Source organism: Bos javanicus, chromosome 13 (assembly GCF_032452875.1).
Source record: "Bos javanicus breed banteng chromosome 13, ARS-OSU_banteng_1.0, whole genome shotgun sequence".
NCBI classification, from domain to species: Eukaryota; Metazoa; Chordata; class Mammalia; order Artiodactyla; family Bovidae; genus Bos; species Bos javanicus.
This window is the reverse complement of record NC_083880.1, coordinates 65194134-65213917: the sequence shown is the minus strand read 5'-3', so window position 1 is coordinate 65213917 and position 19784 is coordinate 65194134. Positions and strand designations below refer to the sequence as shown.

General features: G+C 50.9%; 1 protein-coding gene across 5 annotated transcripts in view; it reads right to left on the bottom strand.

Annotated features, from left to right (window-relative positions):
• The window catches only part of EPB41L1 (erythrocyte membrane protein band 4.1 like 1), a 172655-nt gene that overhangs the window by 111472 nt on the left and 41399 nt on the right, over positions 1–19784 (bottom strand). For 2 of the 5 annotated variants that reach the window (XM_061437459.1, XM_061437460.1), the window contains one exon: positions 6024–6074. The exons of the other annotated variants lie outside the window; for them this stretch is intronic. The gene's annotated coding sequence lies outside the window, so the exon portion shown is untranslated. The remainder of the gene's footprint in view (positions 1–6023; positions 6075–19784) is intronic. 5 annotated transcript variants of the gene reach the window in all.

The following is a 19784-nucleotide window of genomic DNA, read 5'->3' as shown; positions in this document are numbered from 1 at the left end:
CCAGTTCAATAAACGTGCCTGTCATTCTCCCATCCTTTGAAACCTGGGAGACTCCCGGTACCAACATCATCTTCCTCTAATTTTCCACCTGAGTTATTTGAAGAAAAAATCTGAAGGCACTTTCAGGACAGAGCCCAGGCTCTGAGGGTGTAGTCCATCTGCTGACAAGGTGGATGAGATCCGCGGTATGTGGAAGGGGCAGGGGGAAGGAAAGGGGCCTCTCCATGGGATAGAGGTCCATGCTTCAGCCTGGGGAGGGGACGGAGAGTCCTGCTGCTCACAAGGCTCTTTCCAGAAATAGTCCTGGTTCCTTGAGCTCGTTCTGCCTGGAGGGAAGCCTCTCCTCTGAGCAAAGGACAGCAGGGGAGCATTTGCCCCCAGGAATGAAGGGCTGACACCTGTTGGTGCCCACATGGTCTTTTCCACCCTCTACATGGCGCCTGGGAGAAAAGGTAAGAGACCTGGGCACCCAGGTGCAACTGGAGATGATCAAAGCTCTTCACGTCTCTGAAGAGAATAACACGGACTGGGGGGCGGGGCTTCTGTGAAGCCTGAAAGATGGCTAGCTTCCCTGCCGTACCCCAGCTCTTTAGTTCTGGCCAGACTGAACCACTCCAGCTTCTCCCTTCCAACGCCTTTTCCCAAGCAGCTCCCTCTCCCGGAGAGCCCTCCCTGAATCCACTGCCCCAGTCCAGCCCCTTCCAAAGCCTAGAGCCCATGCCTTCTCCTCCAGGAAGCACATTCTGGCTGCTGGGCCCCAGGGCCCCAGGCTGCCCCTTTCCCCTGGGTGTCAGTTTCCCATCCCTCTCTGACAGTGATCTGCACTCTTTGGCTGTGTCTCGGCCACACCTGCACACGTTGACTTCCCCTCTGTGGGGCACAGAGCTCACAGACATGAATTCAAATGTCACCTTTGCCACTTGTTAGCCACCTGATCAAGGGACAGTCACTTCTCTCTGAGGCTCAGTTTCCTCTGGAAAATGGTGAGAATAATCACACCTATTCCATAGAGTTGTTGTTGCAATTAAATGAGACAATGACCATTCAGGGCTCAGGACAGAGCCTGGCACAGTGTGAGAGCTCAGGAACGTGACTTATTTGCTACGGTGACCTTTCAGGTAGGTTCATGAATGATTTTTCTTTGTATCTCCTGAAAGGCCTACCACAAAATCGTATGTGTGCTTAGTCACTCAGCCGTGTCTGACTCTTTGTGACCCCATGAACTGTAGCCTGCCAGGATCCTCTGTCCATGGAATTTCCCAGGCAAGAATACTGGGGTGGGTTGCCATTTCCTCCTCCAGGAGATCTTCCCAACCCAGGAAGATTGAGTCTGGGTCTCCTGAACTGCGGACAGATTCTTTACGGACTGAGCCACCAGGGAAGCCCACAGAACCGTATACCAAATGGATTTCTGTACAGGTGGATCTGCATGCACCCTGAGGAAGCCTTTCCCAGTGGCACAGTAGAGAGTAACCTGGGCTTGGCTGCCTCTGCAGGTCACAAGCTGTGTCACGGGGCAGCACGCAAGTAGACATAGAATCCACTTGAACTTCTGATCAGAGGCAGTGGACATAGTGATCAGAGGGTGGGCTCTGAAGCCAGACTCCTTGAACTTGAACCCGAGCTCCTCCTCTTACTCAGTATATGACCTTCACTAGCTGTGCCTTGGTTTTCCCACCTATAAAATGGGGAGAGTAATTGTACCTACCCAAAGGAGCATCTGGAGGATTAAATGGAATTACACATGAAAAGCAATAGAGGGACTTCCCTGGCAGTCCAGTGGCTAAGACTCCCCACTCCCAATGCAGGGGGCCCAGATTTAATCCTTGGTCAGGGAACTAGATCCCACACATCACAACTAAAAGTTCACATGTCACAACTAAAGACCCCTCACGCCACAGTGAAAATTGAAGATCTCAATTTCTTAACTAAGACTCAGTGCAGCAAATAAATAAATACTAAAAAGAAAAGAAAGGGAATAGAACATGCTCATCATAAGGAGAGTAACTCAATAAACATTACCTATTGTTTTCATTGTTGATATCTGTATTCCTGTCACTGAAGAGGAGGGCTTATGGTTCCTTGCAAGCCTATAAGCTGCTCATTTTCCTATAACCCAAGATTCCACAAACACGCTTTATGTTCTCATGGCTCTGTCTGCCCAGTAGCCTTCCACTCCTTCTTCTAATGAGAGCTCTGCTCCTCCATTTGCTACACAAGAAGGCACTTAACCCAGGCCTGGTCACTACAGGGAATGGCCCTAATCCCCAAGCAACAATGACTGAGCCAATCAGAATCCTTCCCTTGGGTTGATATATAGATCCTCGTAGAAAAACTACCATCATTCAAAAAACTAAGATCATGGCATCTGGTCCCATAACTCCATGGCAAATAGATGGGGAAAAATTGGAAACAGTGACAGATTTTTTTTTTTTCTTGGGCTCCAAAATCACTGCAGATGGTGACTGCAGCCTTGAAATTAAATGACGCTTGCTCTTTGGAAGAAAAGCTATGACAAACCTAGACAGTGTATTAAAAAACAGAGACATCACTTTGATGACAAAGGATGACAAAGGTCCACATAGTCAAAGTTATAGTTTTCCTAGTAATCATGTACAGATGTGAGAGTTGGACCATAAAGAAGGCTGAGCACTAAAGAATTGATGCTTTCAAATTGTGGTCCTGGAGAAGACTCTTGAGAGACCCTTGGACTGCAAGGAGATCCAACCAGTCAATCCTAAAGGAAATCAACCCTGAATATTCATTTGAAGGACTAATGCTGAAGCTGAAGCTTCAATACTTTGGCCACCTGATGTGAAGAACCTTCTCATTGGAAAAGACCCTGAGGCTGGGAGGGCTTCCCTTGTAGCTCAGCTGGTAAAGAATCCACCTGCAATGAGGGAGACCTGGGTTCAATCCCTGGGCTGGAAGATCCCCTGAAGAAGGGAAAGGCTACCCACTCCAGTATTCTGGCCTAGAGAATTCCAAGCACTGTATAGTTCATGGGGTTGCAAAGAGTCAGACACAACCGAGCAGCTTTCACTTTCACTGAAGCTGGGAAACATTCAGGGCAGGAGGAGAAGGGGCAACAGAGGGTGAGATGGTAGGATGGCATCAAATAGACACGAGTTTGAGCAAACTCCAGCAGATAGTGCAGGACAGGGCGTCCTGGTGTGCTGCAGTCCATGGGGTCTCAAAGAGTCAGACACGACTTAGTGATGGAACAACAACTTTCTGTTTGGGTTGCTAAGCTAGGGCAGTGGTCAGCCAGTTCCTCAGAAGGACAGAAAGGAGAAACAAGCTGTGATGGAGACAGATGGAACATCTACCTGGTTTCTCATCCTACAATTCCATGAACTGCCCAGGATCCATTCAAGTCCTTTTCTGGTTTAAGTCACTTTGAATAGAGCTTTTGTCACTTGTTTCTGAAAAAGCCAGGTCCAATTTTATAGGCCCTAACCAAGATACAGTCTGAGCTGGCCGTGGGCAGGGCAGGGCCGCAGCAGTATTAAGGCTGCTCCTGTGTGTCCCAGCACAATCTCTGTTATCTGCGCTACAAAGGACAGTCTGCAAAGCATGTTCTCAAGAATCATCCTGATCCCGTGGTCTTCAGACACTGCCTCCCAGAGCCCTAGGAGCCTGCAGAGGCACCTCCAAGAACACCCATGGGGAGACTTTCCTGGTGGTCCAGTGGTTAAGAGTCTGCCTTCCAATGAAGAGGACGTGGGTTCAATCCCTGGTCAGGGAACTAAGATCCCACAGGCTGCAGGGTAACTAAGCCTGAGCACCACAAGTGGAGAAAGCTGGCATGCTACAGTGAAGACCCAGCACAGCCAAAAGCAAAACCAAAACAGCCATGGAACAAAGGGCAGTAGGAGGGCAGCAAGATTCTAGGTAACTGCTGCAAATTCAACCACAGTGGTTCTGTTTCAAATGCTTATGTATCGGGATTCTGCTGCCTCCAAAGATGTGAAATACCTGATTCTAATGGATGCTCAAAAGAGCATTAAGAGGTAACCAAGGCTGATGTGTCTATCTCCATTCTCCAAAAAAGAAAACCGAGGCCCAGAATGGGAAAGTGATGAGACCAAGGTCACGGAGCAAGTCAGTGTCAGAGCAAAGACTTGAATGCAGGGCTCCGGACTCGCAGGCGGAATGAATTCCACTGCACCAGGCTGCCCACGAAAATCTATCATCTCTCACACTTGCTGTGTCCTCTGGTAAAGTGATGGCGGCTAATATCTTCTAGTGCATGCGTGCTAAGTCACTTCATTCATGTCCAACTCTGCGACCCTATGGAATGTAGCCCGCCAGGCTCCTCTGTCCATGGGATTCTTCAGGCAAGAATACTGGAGTGGGTTGCCATTTCCTCCTTCAGGGGATCTTCCTCACCCAGGGATCGAACCCGAGACTCTGGCGTCTCCTGCACTTGTAGGCACGTTCTTTACCACTAGCCCCATCTGGTTCTAGAGTCTCACCTTTCTCAGCTCTGACCCCTCCAGGATCGCCTGCCTCTGAACCTGGCTCCTTAGAAGGCTTCCAGAAGCTCAAGGAACTTGTGGAATAAATGTTATGACCCAAACTCGACCTTCTTCTCCACCATACACACATACACTCAGTTCCCCTTCTCCCCACCCATTTGCCCAAATGTCAGGCAAAGCCCAGAAGGCCGCCTCCCAGGAACTCGTAATCCACCTCCTCTGTCCAAGCTGTGCTGCGACTGCAGACAGAGGATTCCTTGTTCCCAGTGCTTCCTGCCCAGAGACCTCCATGGGGCCCGTGCACTGGCCGGAAAGAGCCAAATCATTCCTTTCAACTGGAGCTAAAGCCACCTGAATCCCTGCCACCCCTGGGAGCAACATGCTCCCAGCTCTGCTTGGCATTTATTCTATCTGCCCTGGTCTGCCCAGCCCCACCTCAACACCCACAGCCGCTGCTGCCTACACACACACACACACACACACACACAGGAGTTCCCCTAGGGTAGAGAGAGGTGCTTTATGTCTAATCAAAAATGAAAACCAGAGTGGGGTGTCCCTGGTGGTCCAGCGGTTAGAACTCTGTGCTTCCACTGCAGGAGGCGTGGGTTAGATCCCCAGCTGGGGAACTATCATCCTGCATGCTGCATGTGCGAGGCCAGAAAACACAAAAAGAAAACAGCGGATTCTAGAACCCTGACAGTTGTGCCTTACTAATAACCCCACAATGACATCTGCCTATTACTTCGCGATCTCCCTGACCAGTATAACTTCTTGGCTCAGTTCCCTCTCCACGCCCTCAACCTGCCAGGGTCACCAGGAGGTGGAAAGCGGCTTTGACACGCCCCAGGCCAGTGGTTTGTGAAGTATCTTGCACAGAGCTCAGGACAGTTCCACGGCATTGTTGGAGGGCTTCCAGAAGCTGAGGAATTAGCCAGTTAGAGTCCCCCAGGCTCACCCCAACTTTGACCACGGCTGCAACTCCTGTACTGTTTTGTACAGTGAGATTCTTTGGGGTTCACTTGAAAAGGAGATTTCACTGCAGGAAGATTTCAAAGCAACTCTTTCACCCTGACTCCACCTCTGCCCTACCCTGACAATGTAGATATGACCCTGAGAGGGAGGTAGCTGCCCAAGGTCATGTAGGAATCAGTGGCAGAACCAGAATGAAAACACTCCCTTCTGAATCTAGTCTACAAACTCCAAGCGGTTAGTAAAAAAAACCAGGGCCTCAGGTCAGCGGATCTGGCTTCTAGGTTCAAGGTTACTCACCCCCAGGCATGGTGGATGGATAAACGATTGGGGCAAAGCACGCTGACTAACACAGAGGCACTTAACGAGTACCCATTTCAGTCCCTTCCTCAAAATAAGCCCAAACCAGAGAGAACTCTCAACACTGCCCCCGTTTTTCAAGCCCACCAGGAATCTGTAGCCTAGACAAACTCTCCCACCTCCCCAGCAGTAAAATACATTAAAAGAGCCTGAGGGCTGAAAGGTCAATTTGTCCAACCTGAGCAGAGGAGGCTGGGCCTCTGGAACACTCACCCCGGCTCCGACCACACCAGCTCCCCGGGTGGAAGGACGGCAGTCAGACACCTGGAAGGAGCAGACAGCGTTAGTGCCTCTGAACTGAGTTTGTGGACCCAGCATGGAGTTGGAAACTGAGAGGCTGGCATTTGACTCTCTGAGGAACCTTCAGGAAGTTGCTGAACCTGTTACACAGAAAGGCCCGTGTGACTCTGCGGAGCCAAAGGGAAAGTAACAAATATGAAACTGGAGCGGCCTGCAGGGGCCAGGCCAGGAAGGGCCTCGGAGAGTAAGGTAAAGAATTCGGTCTCGAGAGTCTAAAAGCAACGGGAAACCATTGACCTGCAGGGTTGAGAATGGACTGAAAACAGGCCAGAGTAGCTTTAGGCATGTGAGTTGGAGGCTGCTGTGGTTGTCTGGGGGCACGTGATAAGGACCCAGGCTGGGGTGGGGACAGCAGACCTGGAACCTGGTGGCTGGATTCCAGAGCTCTTTGAGCAGTGGTATCCCCAGAAATGACCTTCCCAGGTGGTGCCAGTGGTAAAGAACCGGCCTGCCAATGCAGGAGACCTAAGAGACTCGGGCTCAATCCCGGGGTTGGGAAGATCCCCTGGAGAAGGAAATGGCAACCCACTCCAGTATTCTTGCCTGGAGAATCCCATGGACAGAGGAGCCTGGTGGGCTACAGTCCATAGGGTCGCAAAGAGCCGGATAAGACTGAAGCGACTGAGCACACACGCACACATGCATTCCCAGAAATCATTGGTGGACCAGATCTGGGGGATAAGGAAGAGAAAGGTCTGCCTACTCCTCAGGTGCCCCTTTCACAGCAGTCCCCTGGTCTCCACCCAGGACAAAACATAGCCACTGTTCTTTCAACCTGGCCTATCCTTACCTCAGTTTCCCCATCTGTAAAATAAACATGGTTGGACTCAGGGGTCCCTAAGGTCTTCATAGCATTAATATTCTGTTCCGAGCTAATTCATTCAGTTTGGGTTTTTTTTTTTTTTTAATATTTACTTATTTGGCTGCATTGGGTCTTAGTTGTGGCATGTAGAATCTTCATCGCATCACATGGGATCTTTTGTTGTGATGCACGGGCTTAGAGCAGGGATCAAACCCACATCCCCTGCATTGTAAGGTGGATTCTTAACCACTGGACCACCAGGGAAGTCCCCACCCACAGGTTATTGAAGCCCATTTTTAATCATCTTTCAGCCCCAACTGCAGGCCTGGCCTAGTACACGATGGGCAGAATCACTGGAGGAGAAACCTCGGGTCCCCTGGATTCACATACTCAGAACAGTAACCTCCAGGTTGGATGAGGTGTTTCTGCTTCACATAGAAAATAAGAATCAAGCAAATGGGAAGATCACCTGGGCTGAGGCTGAAACAGCAGGAGCAGGTGCCTTGTTCCTGCTCCCCCACCCAAGAGGCCTCAGGTCACGGGCCTTGCAGCTATAACATCTGTCACCCAGTAGCTTACAACCTGTTTCCCCATCTACTGTTTCCCGAAATCCAGTTTCAACCTGGGGGATCAGCTACCAAGGGACCTGGGAGGCAGTGCAGTGCAGTGGTTTAAGCTGGGACTCTGCAGCTGGGTTGATCCCTGGGTCAGGAAGATCCCCTGGAGAAGGGTATGGCAACCCATTCCAGTATTCTTGCCTGGAGAATCCCATGGACAGAGGAGCCTGGCAGGCTACAGTCCATGGGGTCGCAAAGAGTTGGACATGACTGAGCGACTAACACTTTCACCTTCTGCAGCCATGCAGACCTGGTTTGAATTCTGGCTTTACCACTCTCCAGCAAAGTGGCTGGGGGAAAGTCACTTCTCTGAGCCTCAGTTTCCTCATTTGGAAAACAGGAGTAAGAGCGTCCACTTCCAGGGCTAAAGGGAGGATTCAATGAGACACTGCCTGTGAAGAACTCAGCAAAGTTCCTTATCACAACAACCCAGGAGACAGCATCCGCCATTTCCAGATGTGGACCCTGGGACCCCAGAAGGTGAAAAGACTCACTGAAGAGCATTAGAGGATCCATGCTGGAGTGAGACCCAGAGTTCAGGTTCTTACCCGCCAGGTTATACACTCATTCACCATTTGGGTTCCTCCCTGTGGCTCAGACGGTAAAGAATCTGCCTGCAATGTGGGAGACCCAGGTTCAATCCCTGGATGGGGAAGATCCCCTAGAGAAGGAAATGGCTACCCACTCCAGTATTCTTGCCTGGAGAATTTCATGGACAGAGGAGCCTGGGGGGCTACAGTCCATGGGATCGCAGAGAGTTGGACACGACTGAGTGACTAACACTTACTTTTTAGATGAAGATGTTGTGACTAAACATTACAATGACTTGACCAAAGCCATAGAGGGAACTCATGGTAGAAGAGGGATTTGAACCCAGGCCTTCTTGATGAAAACCCCGTGATCTCCCCTATGGTTATCCAGAAAGTAGACATGATGGTAGAAGAAAGTAGAAGCTTCAGATTTCAGGGCCCTTTAAACCTGGAACAGGGACAAATGCAAACCAGGCAGATGGAGTGAGGGTGGTGATGAAGCTACCTTGAGAGGAAACCAGAAGGAGCTGATGAAACAAAAGCCTCTTTCTCAGCAGCCCTCACCAGGGACCGGGCAGGAGAGGAGGGGCTGACAAGCAGGGCCATCCATCCCGCCAGGGCTGAGCCGAGGGCCGGATCTAAACAAACAGACACAGTTCCAGCTTGGCCACCAACTTGTTGACTGATCCTGGAGAGGTCACACACACACACACATACACACACTCAGGTCTCTGTTTCTTTAGCTCAAGAAGGAGACAGTATACTGAACGGTGTCAAGATCCCTTCCAGCTATGGAAGACTAGTCATAACCATTGCTCATGAATGCCAGACTCTAGCTCAGGCTCTGCTCTCACAAACCCCCAAAGGGGGCCTCTTAACAGTGGCTCCCATATTTCCACAACAGGTATGGGAAACCTTACATTCAGCCTCTGGCTATACAGCCTGATCACTTTCCCTCACCTTTCTCATCTGTAAAATGGGCTCATATCTTTAGCCTGATCACTTATGGAACCCAAAGAACCAAGGAGCTTCCCCAAAGTCTAGCAATCCCCAGAGGTACTGAACAAAGCATCCCCGCAGTGCCCACCCCAAGTCCCACCCTCAAGCTTTTTTAACTTCTCCTTTCTCTCTGGCCCCTGGCCCATCTGGACCAAAGGAAAAACCGAATCCAAGCTCATGGATGCAACAGCGGTAGCAACAGCCCTGACTAGCAGTAGAAGGAGCCACTGTCCCAGCTAAGACTCGACTGTGCATATGTGCCAGGCATTGTGCTGGCACAAGAGCTGCACCTGGATTCTATCTCAGGTAATCCCCTCCATCAACGAGGTAAATCTCACCCTTAGTCTAGCTTTACAGATGATAGACTGAGGTTCAGCCAAGTGGAGTTACCTGCCCAAGGTCACACTCAGAGCAAGCGAGTAGCATGGCCACCCAGACACAGGCTCTTCATTTAACACTACAAGTCCTGATCTTATCCTTGAGGCTGTGGGGTTATTCAGAGTAACATTCCACCATGGGGTGTGGACCCAGACATAGGGGGGCAGTGAGTAAGGGCATATCTGGCCTTTACTCTCACCCCGAACCTCCCCAAGTAATTAATCTTTGCAGTTTTGTATTATTATTCCAACATGTCCAACTCAACTCTCAGGCTAGAACAGTTTTTATCCAATCAAAATATAATGCAAGCCAAATATGTAATGTAAAATTTTCTAGTAGCCACAGTTAAAAGAGTACAAAGGAATGGGTGAAATTAATTTTAATGGTATATTTATTTAACAATATCCAAAGTATTTCTGAGGGAATCCCCTGGCAGTCCAGTGGTTAGAACTCTGAGTTTCCACTGCTTGGGGCCCTGGTTCAATTCCTAGTTAAAGAACTAAGATCCCACAAGTCATGCGATGCAGCTCCCCCACCACCACCCAAAAAAAAAAAAAAAAAAGCACATTTCAAGTGCTCCGTAGCCACATGTGGCTACTGTATGGGACAAAAAAGTTCTAACAGTCAAGTCCTAGAGGGTGGGGCTGGTGGCCTCCATGCCCCTAAGCCAGAGCTGAGCCTCCTAAAGTAAAGTCCGGATTTACTCATCCAACCCCCTATAGAGCCTGATGTTAGTATCTCTCAGGTGCCTTTATACTCACGGTGCGGGTGACAAAGGGATCAGCGTGCCCATGCTCGGAGGGTGGCATGGAGGCTCAGAGAGATGGGTGACCAGCCCAAAGTCACTCAGCTTTGACCCACAGACTGTCTGACTTGGAAGCCTAAGCTCTGTCCCTAAAGCCTGGCAGGGACCTGGTCTCAGGCACAGGCTTCTAGAGGAATAAATAAGCCTTTACCACTAAATCACCCCACTCCGCAAGTCTAGTGGCAGAATATGCGCTCAGTTGCTCAGTCATGTCTGAACTCCTTACAGCCCCATGGACTGCAGACCAGCTCCTCTGTTCATGGGATTTTCCAGGCAACAACAGTGGAGTGGGTTGCCATTTCCTGCTCCAGGGGATCTTCCCAACTCAGGGATCGAACCCGAGTCTCCTGCATTGGCAGGGGAGTTCTTTACCACTGAGCCACTAAGGAAGCCCAGAGAGTGTCCCTAACAGGGGTTAAGTGTTAAAGGAAAGGAAGTAGCGTGGTCTGCACTAGGTGGTGGTCCTGTATGTGGGGCTTAGGCCACTAGGGCACCATTCCCACCCGCCCTCCCACCCTTACCAGGCAGGAGGCAAAGCCAGCAACGTCCACTGGCGGCTTGTCCTCCGGGTTGGGTCCCCCAAGGCTAGCTGCCATGCCCTCCCTGACATCTTGCCCAAGAACACTCACCCAGAGGCCCCTGGACTAGGGCCAGAGCCTGTACTCACCTCCCAGGGTCACCTCAGCTGGAGTCCAGGGAAAGGGTCCAAGAGGCAGTCCACCCCCACCCCCAGGAGGAGGGAGGAGCAGGCCCAGGAGGCAGATTCCAGAGGAGGGAAAGGGTGGCAGGGATAGGCCAGAAGAACCTGGGTGGTTCCACCCATCTCCTGGGGAGCACGGCTAGCATTCAGTCCCCTCCCTTCAGCCTAACCGGGCGAAACTCTCACCAGTTATTAGGTTTAACAATTAACTCTGGTTTCCACTTCAGCAGCAGGCAGTTCCAGCAGAAAGTCCCATCTGGGATAGGGGGACTTGGAAGGGGATAGAGAGGAAGGGGTTGGAGTGAAAGGGAGAAAGAGGTGGTTAGTTAAGCCACCCACCTCCTCCGTCCCACCCTACCAGTGTGGGGTAACTAAAGGGGGGTGGCGTAAGTTCCATAAGGTCAGGGGCAGTGCCTGGCACATAGTAGGTGCTCAATAAATTTAAAAAAAATTATTTATTTGGTTGTGTTGGGTCTTAGTTGTGGCACATGGGATCTTTCTTTGTGGCAGGTGGGCTCTCTGGTTGTGGTAGGCCAGCTTAGTTACCCACCCCCACCACCCACCTGGCATGTGGGATCTTTGTTCCCCGACCAGGGATTGAACCCACGTCCCTTGCCTGGGAAGGTAGATTCTTAACCACTGGACCACCAGGGAAGTCCCTTATAAATATTTTTAATTAACAAATAAGCGGGTGGGGTGATAGAGGAGAAGTGTGTGTGTGTGTGTGTGTGTGTGCACGCACACACGCACTCAGTCATGTCTGACTCTCTGCGACCCTATGGACTGTAGCCTGCCAGGCTACTCTGTCCATGGGATTTTCCAAGCAAGAATACTGGAATAGGTTGCCCTTTCCTCTTCCAGGGGATCTTCCCCACCCAGGATGGAACTCTCATCTCTTGCATCTACTGCTTTGGCAGACAGGTTCTTTACCAATTGAGCCACCCAGGAAGCCCCACGTGGAGGAAGGCAAAAGTTGACTTGTCCTGGGTCCTTGCTAAGACCAAGCTGGGCTGAGGACTGGGAGGGCAATCACCCAGAACATGCCAGGAAATGGCTCTAAAGTCCCCCAGCCCTGGCGCTGCCCTTCTGAGCTGTGACCTTTGTAGCGCATTCTTTCCCATCAACAAGGGGTGACAGATAACACTACGGTGTCATGTACAGGGCTATATGGAGCTAGGCCCAAGCTGCTGGTGTGCTCCATGCCGCTGTAACACAGTCATGTCTCTCGCTGCCTGGCAACAGCTTCTTCTTCTCAGGCCACCCCCTGAACTCCCCCACATCCCAATATTCCCCTGGATCCCACCTATGTGGCCTTTTTTTCTTTCCGGGAAGAAGGAAAGCCCGGGATGATGACGGTTCCAGCCCACTCACATCCCACCCACCTGGGATCATACTCACACCCTAGCAAGGGACTGCTCTCATCTGGCGTTCGCTTGTCATTTTTACACCCCTCCTTGGGCCCCCTCCTCACCCTCTTCCCCCCATCCCCTAACCCAGGCCTACAAAGGACTGTAGCCCACCCCAGGCTGGTGTGGAACTCGGTGTGGCCAGTTCCCTGGGCGTTCTTGGGTAGGGGCTCCCCCTTCTGGACCGCTGCTTCCGGTCTGTGTAACGAGGAAGTGAGAAGGTGGACTAAGAGATTACTTCCCCTGATATTCAGAGTTTCTGACATTTCTGGGATCAATCTGAGTTTTAACTTCAGACAAACCAGCATTCAGATCCTGGCCAGGTAAACAGCCTTGATGTTACGAGATAGACTCTGAGTCATGACTGCAAAGCCCCGGAGCACCAGATCACCCCTGACTATTCTCAGCTCAAGCCTGGGCAGTGGGACAAAGGGCCTCCATGCTCACTGGGGCCTACTACCTCCTCCACAAAGTCCCAACTTTCTTTTCCTGCCCCATCTTTCCAGTCTTCTCTCTGTCGTTCTCAGTAGCAGCATCATGAGTGATCACTCCTCCGGTTTCTTCTTGGTAAGACAAAGTTTGAAGCTTACCTTTCATCTGCGGCATTGACCCTAAGGCCCTTTTTTAAAAAACAATTTTTATTTTAAAAAACAAAAAAAAATTGTTTATTTACTTGGCTGTGTCAGGTCCTAGCTTCAGCACCTGGAATCCTTCTTGCATCACTGCGGTGCACAGACTCTCTAGCTGTGGCACATGGAGGCTTAGTTGCTCTATGGCATGTGGGATTTTAGTTCCCCGACCAGGGATCGAACCTGCATCCCATGCATTGCAAGGCAGATTCTTAACCACTGGGTCACCAGAGAAGTGGAGATTCTAGAGTCACTTCTGCTTCCACTCCACTCTTTCCTGCTTCCTTCTCACAACTCTCCGAGCACACGGCCCACTCTCCCATCTTTGGCCTGATGCTCGTCTCCTTGATCTCCCCAGGGAATAGCTGTCTCCCTGACTCCCCCTGTCCCCTCCTGCTTCATCCCCTTTCAGCTCTAATGTTGCCTACAGCACGGAGTCTACACTGAACGCTCACTCCTCAACTCTCTCAGCCGTGTCTCTCTCAGACACTGCTTCCCGGAAGACAGTCTTACCAGCCCTGCTACATGACCTTCAGACCCTGCAGACCAAGGACCCCCTGCAATGACTTTTCTCTGTCCCTCACCCTTGCTCCTTAGCATGGTGCGAACACAGTGGGTGCCTGCTGAAACAGCAAGGGTAATAATCATTAGCTGAAAATTAATGAATTATAATCTCTTATGGAGGGACTTCCCAGGTGGTCCAGTGGCTAAGACACCATGCTCCCAAAGCAGGGGGCCCGGGTTCGATTCTTGATCAGGAACTAGATCCCACATGTCAAAACGAAACGTTCGCACGCCAAAACCAAAAATCCCACATGCCACAACTAAGACCCAGTGGAGCCAAATAAATATATTTTTTAAATTGTTTACTGACCATTTATTCTCTACAATGCTCGGATCTCAGCATTTAACACGTCATTTCAGTTAAGTCTCTCAAGCCCCATTGTCATTCCTACTCCTTTGTTTTAAGCTGAGGAAACTGAGGTTCAGAGAGGTGAAATGATTTGTCCAAGACCACATGGCCAGGAAATGGCAGAGTCAAGACTGGAATTTCAGTTCTTATCCACTGCCCTACTTGGCCTCCCTCCAATTCACACATAAAAGAGGGGGTAAGTGAGAAGTTGTGACTCGACAGTGCAAAGGTCGTGGGGGCTCCAGAGAAACCAGTCCTTCCCCAGTGGCAGAGGCAGATTCGGTACATAAAACTGCATAACCTTCTATTAAGCACCTGCTCTGTGCAAAGCTCTGTGCTAGGTGCTGGCTGCACAGAAGGTTGCACGAGCGATCTGGTGCTCACAATCTAGCACGAGAGACAAGCCACGTGCCAGGATAAATCAAAGAGCAAGCAGAACTTGTCCCCAGAGGGGAACAGATAAGGTACTGTGGGACTGCAGAGGGGGGAAAGACAGGCATCACTGAGGGGGTGGGGGTGAGAGGGCTCACAAGGCTTTGGGGGACAGAAGCTGGCATCGGAGCTGAGCCTGGACAAGGCAGGCAGGATTTCAACAGTGACTGGGGAAGGAGGTGGGTGGCATTCCTGGCAGAGACGAACCCAGGATGGTGGGGCAAAGACACAGGTAAGCACTGGGTGTGTCCCAGGAGCCACAGCAGACCCCTTCTACTAGCTCCTCCTCTTGGCACTGGGCCCAGGCGTCTGGCCCTGAAGAGAGGTCACCATGAGTGCCCCCAGACTCACAGGCACCTGGTTGAATCTGATGAGTGGGCATGGATGGGAAGAAAGGGCTGGGGGCCTGGACACATGGTCTGAGAAGACGGGCTCAAGGGGCTAGAATCCGGGCTCTGCGTAGAAGCTCTGAAGAAGGGAGATGCTAAAGGGAGGAGGTGGTCCCACCAGAAGTGGGACCTTGGGGAGTGCTGGGGAGGCAGCAAGGAAAGGGGCAAAGAATGTGAACTGGACAGCAGAAGACCTGGCTTCTAGAAGCACAGATCAAAGCTGCATGGGACCTGGGGCTTATCCTGTCCAGAACTCACTTTATAGCTGGGAAAACTGAGGCCCCGATAGGGGAAGAGCCGGGTTCCCAGTCCCCCAGCATCTTCAGAGCAAAACCAGCCATGTGCTGACAGCAGGGAGAAATCTGGCTTCAACACCTCCCTCTGCCATGACCTCCTAGTGACCTTTCTCCGATCCTTAGGCTCCCACTCAATGCAACAATCCTTGTCTCGGCAGTTCCAAACTTTTATGGGTCATGACTCAAAGACTCACATGGTGCCTAGGGGTCCTTTCTGGAGAATAAGGAACACTCTGAGAATTGTGCATGCTATTTCAGAAGTTCACAAACATCTGAGACCAGTGTTCTCCGAGGACAATCTGAGAACCCTCCGTGTCCCAGTCACCTCAACTGGAACTGATTAAAATGGGCTGATTCCAGGGCCCCAGCACAGGGTGCTGAGTCACAGTGGTTTTTAGCTGTCTCACCTATTGAATGTAGAGAGGGCTCCATGGCTAGAAGTTTTAAAGCCACTGCTCATTAATCAAAGTCCCCTCTGGTTGAGCCACCTGCTCAAGCTGACCATGGTCAAGGTCAAGGTCATGGTGGGGGTGGGTGGAGGCCCAGCAAGTAGATTGAAGCTGGCCAGATTCTGAAGTGACCTTCTGAGATCGGCAGCCCTGCCTGGGAGGCCGTCTGGACTCCTGAGCTGAACTTGGGCTGAGAGGAAGGTTTCTATCAATCTCAGCCGAAAGGCTCTTTTCCTCTCTCCAGACTCTCACTCTGGCCCTTGGCCAGGTCTGGCTCCCTTCCTTTTCCTTTTGAGAACAAGTGTGCTTTCCTGGCTTCAGCCTCTGCCTCCCTCCCCTCCATCACTGAGGCTGATAGAGGACCTCCAAGCCCCCAAACACCCTTCCAAGCTTTGAAAGATGATAAGCTTATTTAACCAGGACACTCTGGGAAATCCATGAAAAACTAAGAAAACCAGTGACAAAACATCTTAAGAAAAAGCTGGGACTTCTCTGGTGATCCAGTGGTTAAGACTCCACCTTCCAGTGCAGGGGTGTGGGTGTGGGTTTGATCCCTGATTGGGGAATGTAGGTCCCACATGCCTCAGGGTGCAGTCTAAAATTTTTTTAAATAAATCAAATGAAGTCTGGATTTTTTTTTTCAATAGTTAATAAATATATAAATAAAAAGCCAAATGCCTTCAGTCCTACCCTGTCACCTGCCCCTGACGCGGCATTTCTCCTGCGGGTGGGCAGCTGCCTAGAACCAGGGGCCGAGCACCTATAGGAAAGCTGGTCTCTGACGGGGTAACAGCACAAGCTTGAGAGGAAGCCTGCGGTGGAATCCACAGCCTCCGTTCTCCAGATTTGAGCAAGTGTGCATCCCTCTGCGGATACCTAAGTATCCCCCAAGGCTCCATCAGGGCAGTATGGGAAAGGTTCAAGAGCACCCGTGGGCTTTGGATAGCTCTGGACTGAAATCCCGGCTGTGCCACTTGCTGGCTGAGGACTGGGTAGGACTTGGGCAAGTTATTAGCCTCCTTTAATAAAATGGGATCGTAATCCCTGCCTCACTGGGTAGCTGCGAGGATTAAAAGACATAAGGCGCATAAAGCGCTTAGCACGGGGCCTGGCACCTGGTGAGCCAATAAACGTAAGCGCTTGTTTATCAGTCACCAGCCCAGCCTCTAATGAGGAAGACTCTAAGCTTTCTAATTCTTAGGTGGCCTCAAGCAACCCCCAAACCAGCCACCAGAACTGGGTCTTTATCTTCAGACCTTTAATCTGGAGAGATGATGGGTAGAGAGAGAGGGGGAGGGAAGAAGGCAGGAGAAGGGAATGAGAAGGAATTGAAAAGAGGGAGGAGGAAGGGAAAGGATAGTCAAGACTGAGGAGGGGCCTGGCTTCCCAGCTTGGGGGAAGGAAGATGACTTTGGGGAAACTGCCAAAACAGGCAAAACTCCTTTCCAGAGCCTTCCCCAGGCTGGCCAAGGCAAGGCTGAGGGGTACACAGCCTGCTGAGAAGCACCGCCCTGGCTGTCAGTAGGGACATTGAAGCCTTGGGTTACCTCCACGTTCTGGCTCCCCACGAGGCTGCTGCCTGCCCATGGCGGGCGGCCTCCACCACCAGAGCAGGGAGAGATGGCCAGAGTCAGGCTGAGAGCAAAATGACCTGCCCATTGAGCTTGCGGAGGCAGTGCTCGTCCACTCAGGACTCAGGGACCCCCTTGCTGGGGAATCCGATCCTAACTGAGCAGGACTCTCCCCGCTGGCTCCCCAGATCTGGGCCTCGTGTCATCCTCTCTTTAGGCCGCCACCTGCGCCAAGGTCCTGCTTCTGGGGCTAAAGTTGCAGCCAGGCAAAAAGGACCATTCAGACTCTAAACAGGAACCACAAACAGGGTGTTTCAATTGCCCCTGACCAGCTGTGTGACCTTCAGGGGTGTCACTTCCCTCAGAGTCTGCTTCCCTCCTCTGGCTAATGAGGGCAATGGAGGACCAGCATCTCGAAGGTTCTCCTGACTCTGACAGCAGCTCTCCTGCTGGTAGGACGCCTCGGAGCACAAAGGGGCAACGAGGACTTGCCTCAGAAGAAGAGTGGGCCAGGCTGGGCTCTGCTGAGAGTGCTGTGGATGTGGCAATGGCCAAGGGTTATCATGGAGATGATGATTATAATTAAAAATCACAGCCACGAACTCAAAAGCAATTTACAAAGAGCTTTCTCATTATCCTCTGGGATTCACAATTGGGTGAGGTAGGTAGACCTGGATGATGACTATTTATATTTGGCAGATGAGGAAAGTGACGCAAGATTTAGGTGACTTGTCCAGGCTACTAAGTGCAGAGAAAGGGGAGCCAAAGAGGAAGTAATAATTCCTGGGTGCATGCTGTGTGCCACCTCACCAGGCTTACTCACGTCTGTTGTCCTTGGTTTTATTTTTTCAGTATATTTTAGTTAATGTATTTATTTGACAGCGCCGTGCCCTTGTTGCAGCACACAGGATCTTTAGTTTCAGCATGTGGACAGTTGCAGCCTGTGGGATCTTAGTGCCCTGACCAGGGATCGAACCCAGGCTCCCTGCATTGGGAACTCAGAGTCTTAGCCATTGGACCACCAGGGAAGTCCCCACGTTTGTTACCTTGACCACGTCTCACCACCACAACCCAGCACTCCAGGTGCTACTGTTCCCATTTCAGAGAAGACGACACTGAGGCTGAGAAAAAGCATCATGGCTGTTCCATGGCAAAGCCTGGATTGGGACCTGGGCTTGGGGGACCCCAAGGCCTGCACTCTTTTCCATCTTCCTGTATGTACTGGGTTGAATAGTGTCCACCCTCAAATTCATGTCTTCAAAGAAGCTCAGAAGGTGGCCTTGTTTGGAAACAGAGTCTTTGCAGATGCAATTAGTTAAAATAAAATGAGGTCATGCTGGCACTAAGCCCAACATGACTGATGTCCTTAGAAGAGGAGATGACACAGAGACACACCGGGAGGAAGGGGAGAAAGCCACGTGACCACAGAGGCAGGTGCAGCTGCAAGCCAGGGAGCTCCACGGATTGCTGGCCACCACCAGAAGTTAGGAGGGGGCACTGAACAGACCCCCTGCTCAGAGCTTTCAGATGAAACCAACATTGCCGACACCTTGCTTTCTGACTTCTAGTTCTACACTGCAAGAGAAAACATTTCTGCTTTTTTAAGCCACCCAGATTGTGGTATTTCATGAAGCAGCTCTAGGAAATTAATACATGGTGAGTCCATGGAGCAGCAGACCTGGAATTCTTAAATTCCAGTTTTCAGATTGCCACTCGCTAGGCAGTCTTGGAGGTGAATGGAGGCCTGAGGTCCTGGGAGAAGTCATTTTCATCTCTCCCTCACCACTCCGTTTCAGGCTGACCGGAAGTCTCCATCCACCAGGCTTATTCTGTGTTCCAGGTCTCTATCCACCCCACCAGGCCCTTCCATCATGCAAATAAGCACCCTGTGAGCCCCAGGTGAACAATCCTCCCCCTCCACCCAAGCCAACCTCCCCCACCACCTGGAGAGCTGTGGTTTTGAAATGCAAATCTGATCCTTCCTGGCTAGCTTAGTCTTCTTCCCTAACTCCACCAGCACCTGTAGGACTCAAGCTCTTCAGCCCTCGCCAGATCTGGCCTCAAACTTCCTCTTTATCTCCAGTCACTCACTGCACCTGTCCCCACCACTCACCACCTTCTGCTCCAACCACATGGAACTCTTTGTATTTCCCTTAACAAGTCATGATGCCTTTGCATGAGCTGCTCCAGCTACCTGGAAAATAAAATCTAGCCCAAACACTGCCTTTTCCTCCACAAACAGCCATACCCTGACACCCTGTACATTGTACCATCGCATTGCACATTGCCCCACATACCCAGCCTGGGAGCATGCTGCATTCATTTCTGTCTCTGTAGGCCTAGGGCCCAGTACAAAGGCATTCAAGAATATTGAACTGTTGGGACTTCCCTGGTGGTCCAGTGGTTAAGAATCTGCCTTCCAAAAGCAGGGGATGCAGGTTCGATCCCTAGTCGGGAAACTAAGATCCCATATACCATCGCAGAGCAACTAAGCCTGCACTCTGCCACTATTGAAGCCTACTCGCTCTGAAGCCCTCAGGCCATAACTACAGAGTTTGTGCACCATAATGAAAGATCCCATAGAACGCAACAATGATCCTGCATACTGCAAATAAGTCCCAATACAAATTCATAAGTTAATTGATTTTTTAATAAAAGAATGTATATTACTTCATTCATTCACAGAACCCAATACTATTACTGATCCTATTTTATAGGTGAGGAAATGAAGAGATGAAGCCACTTGCCCAAGTCTACT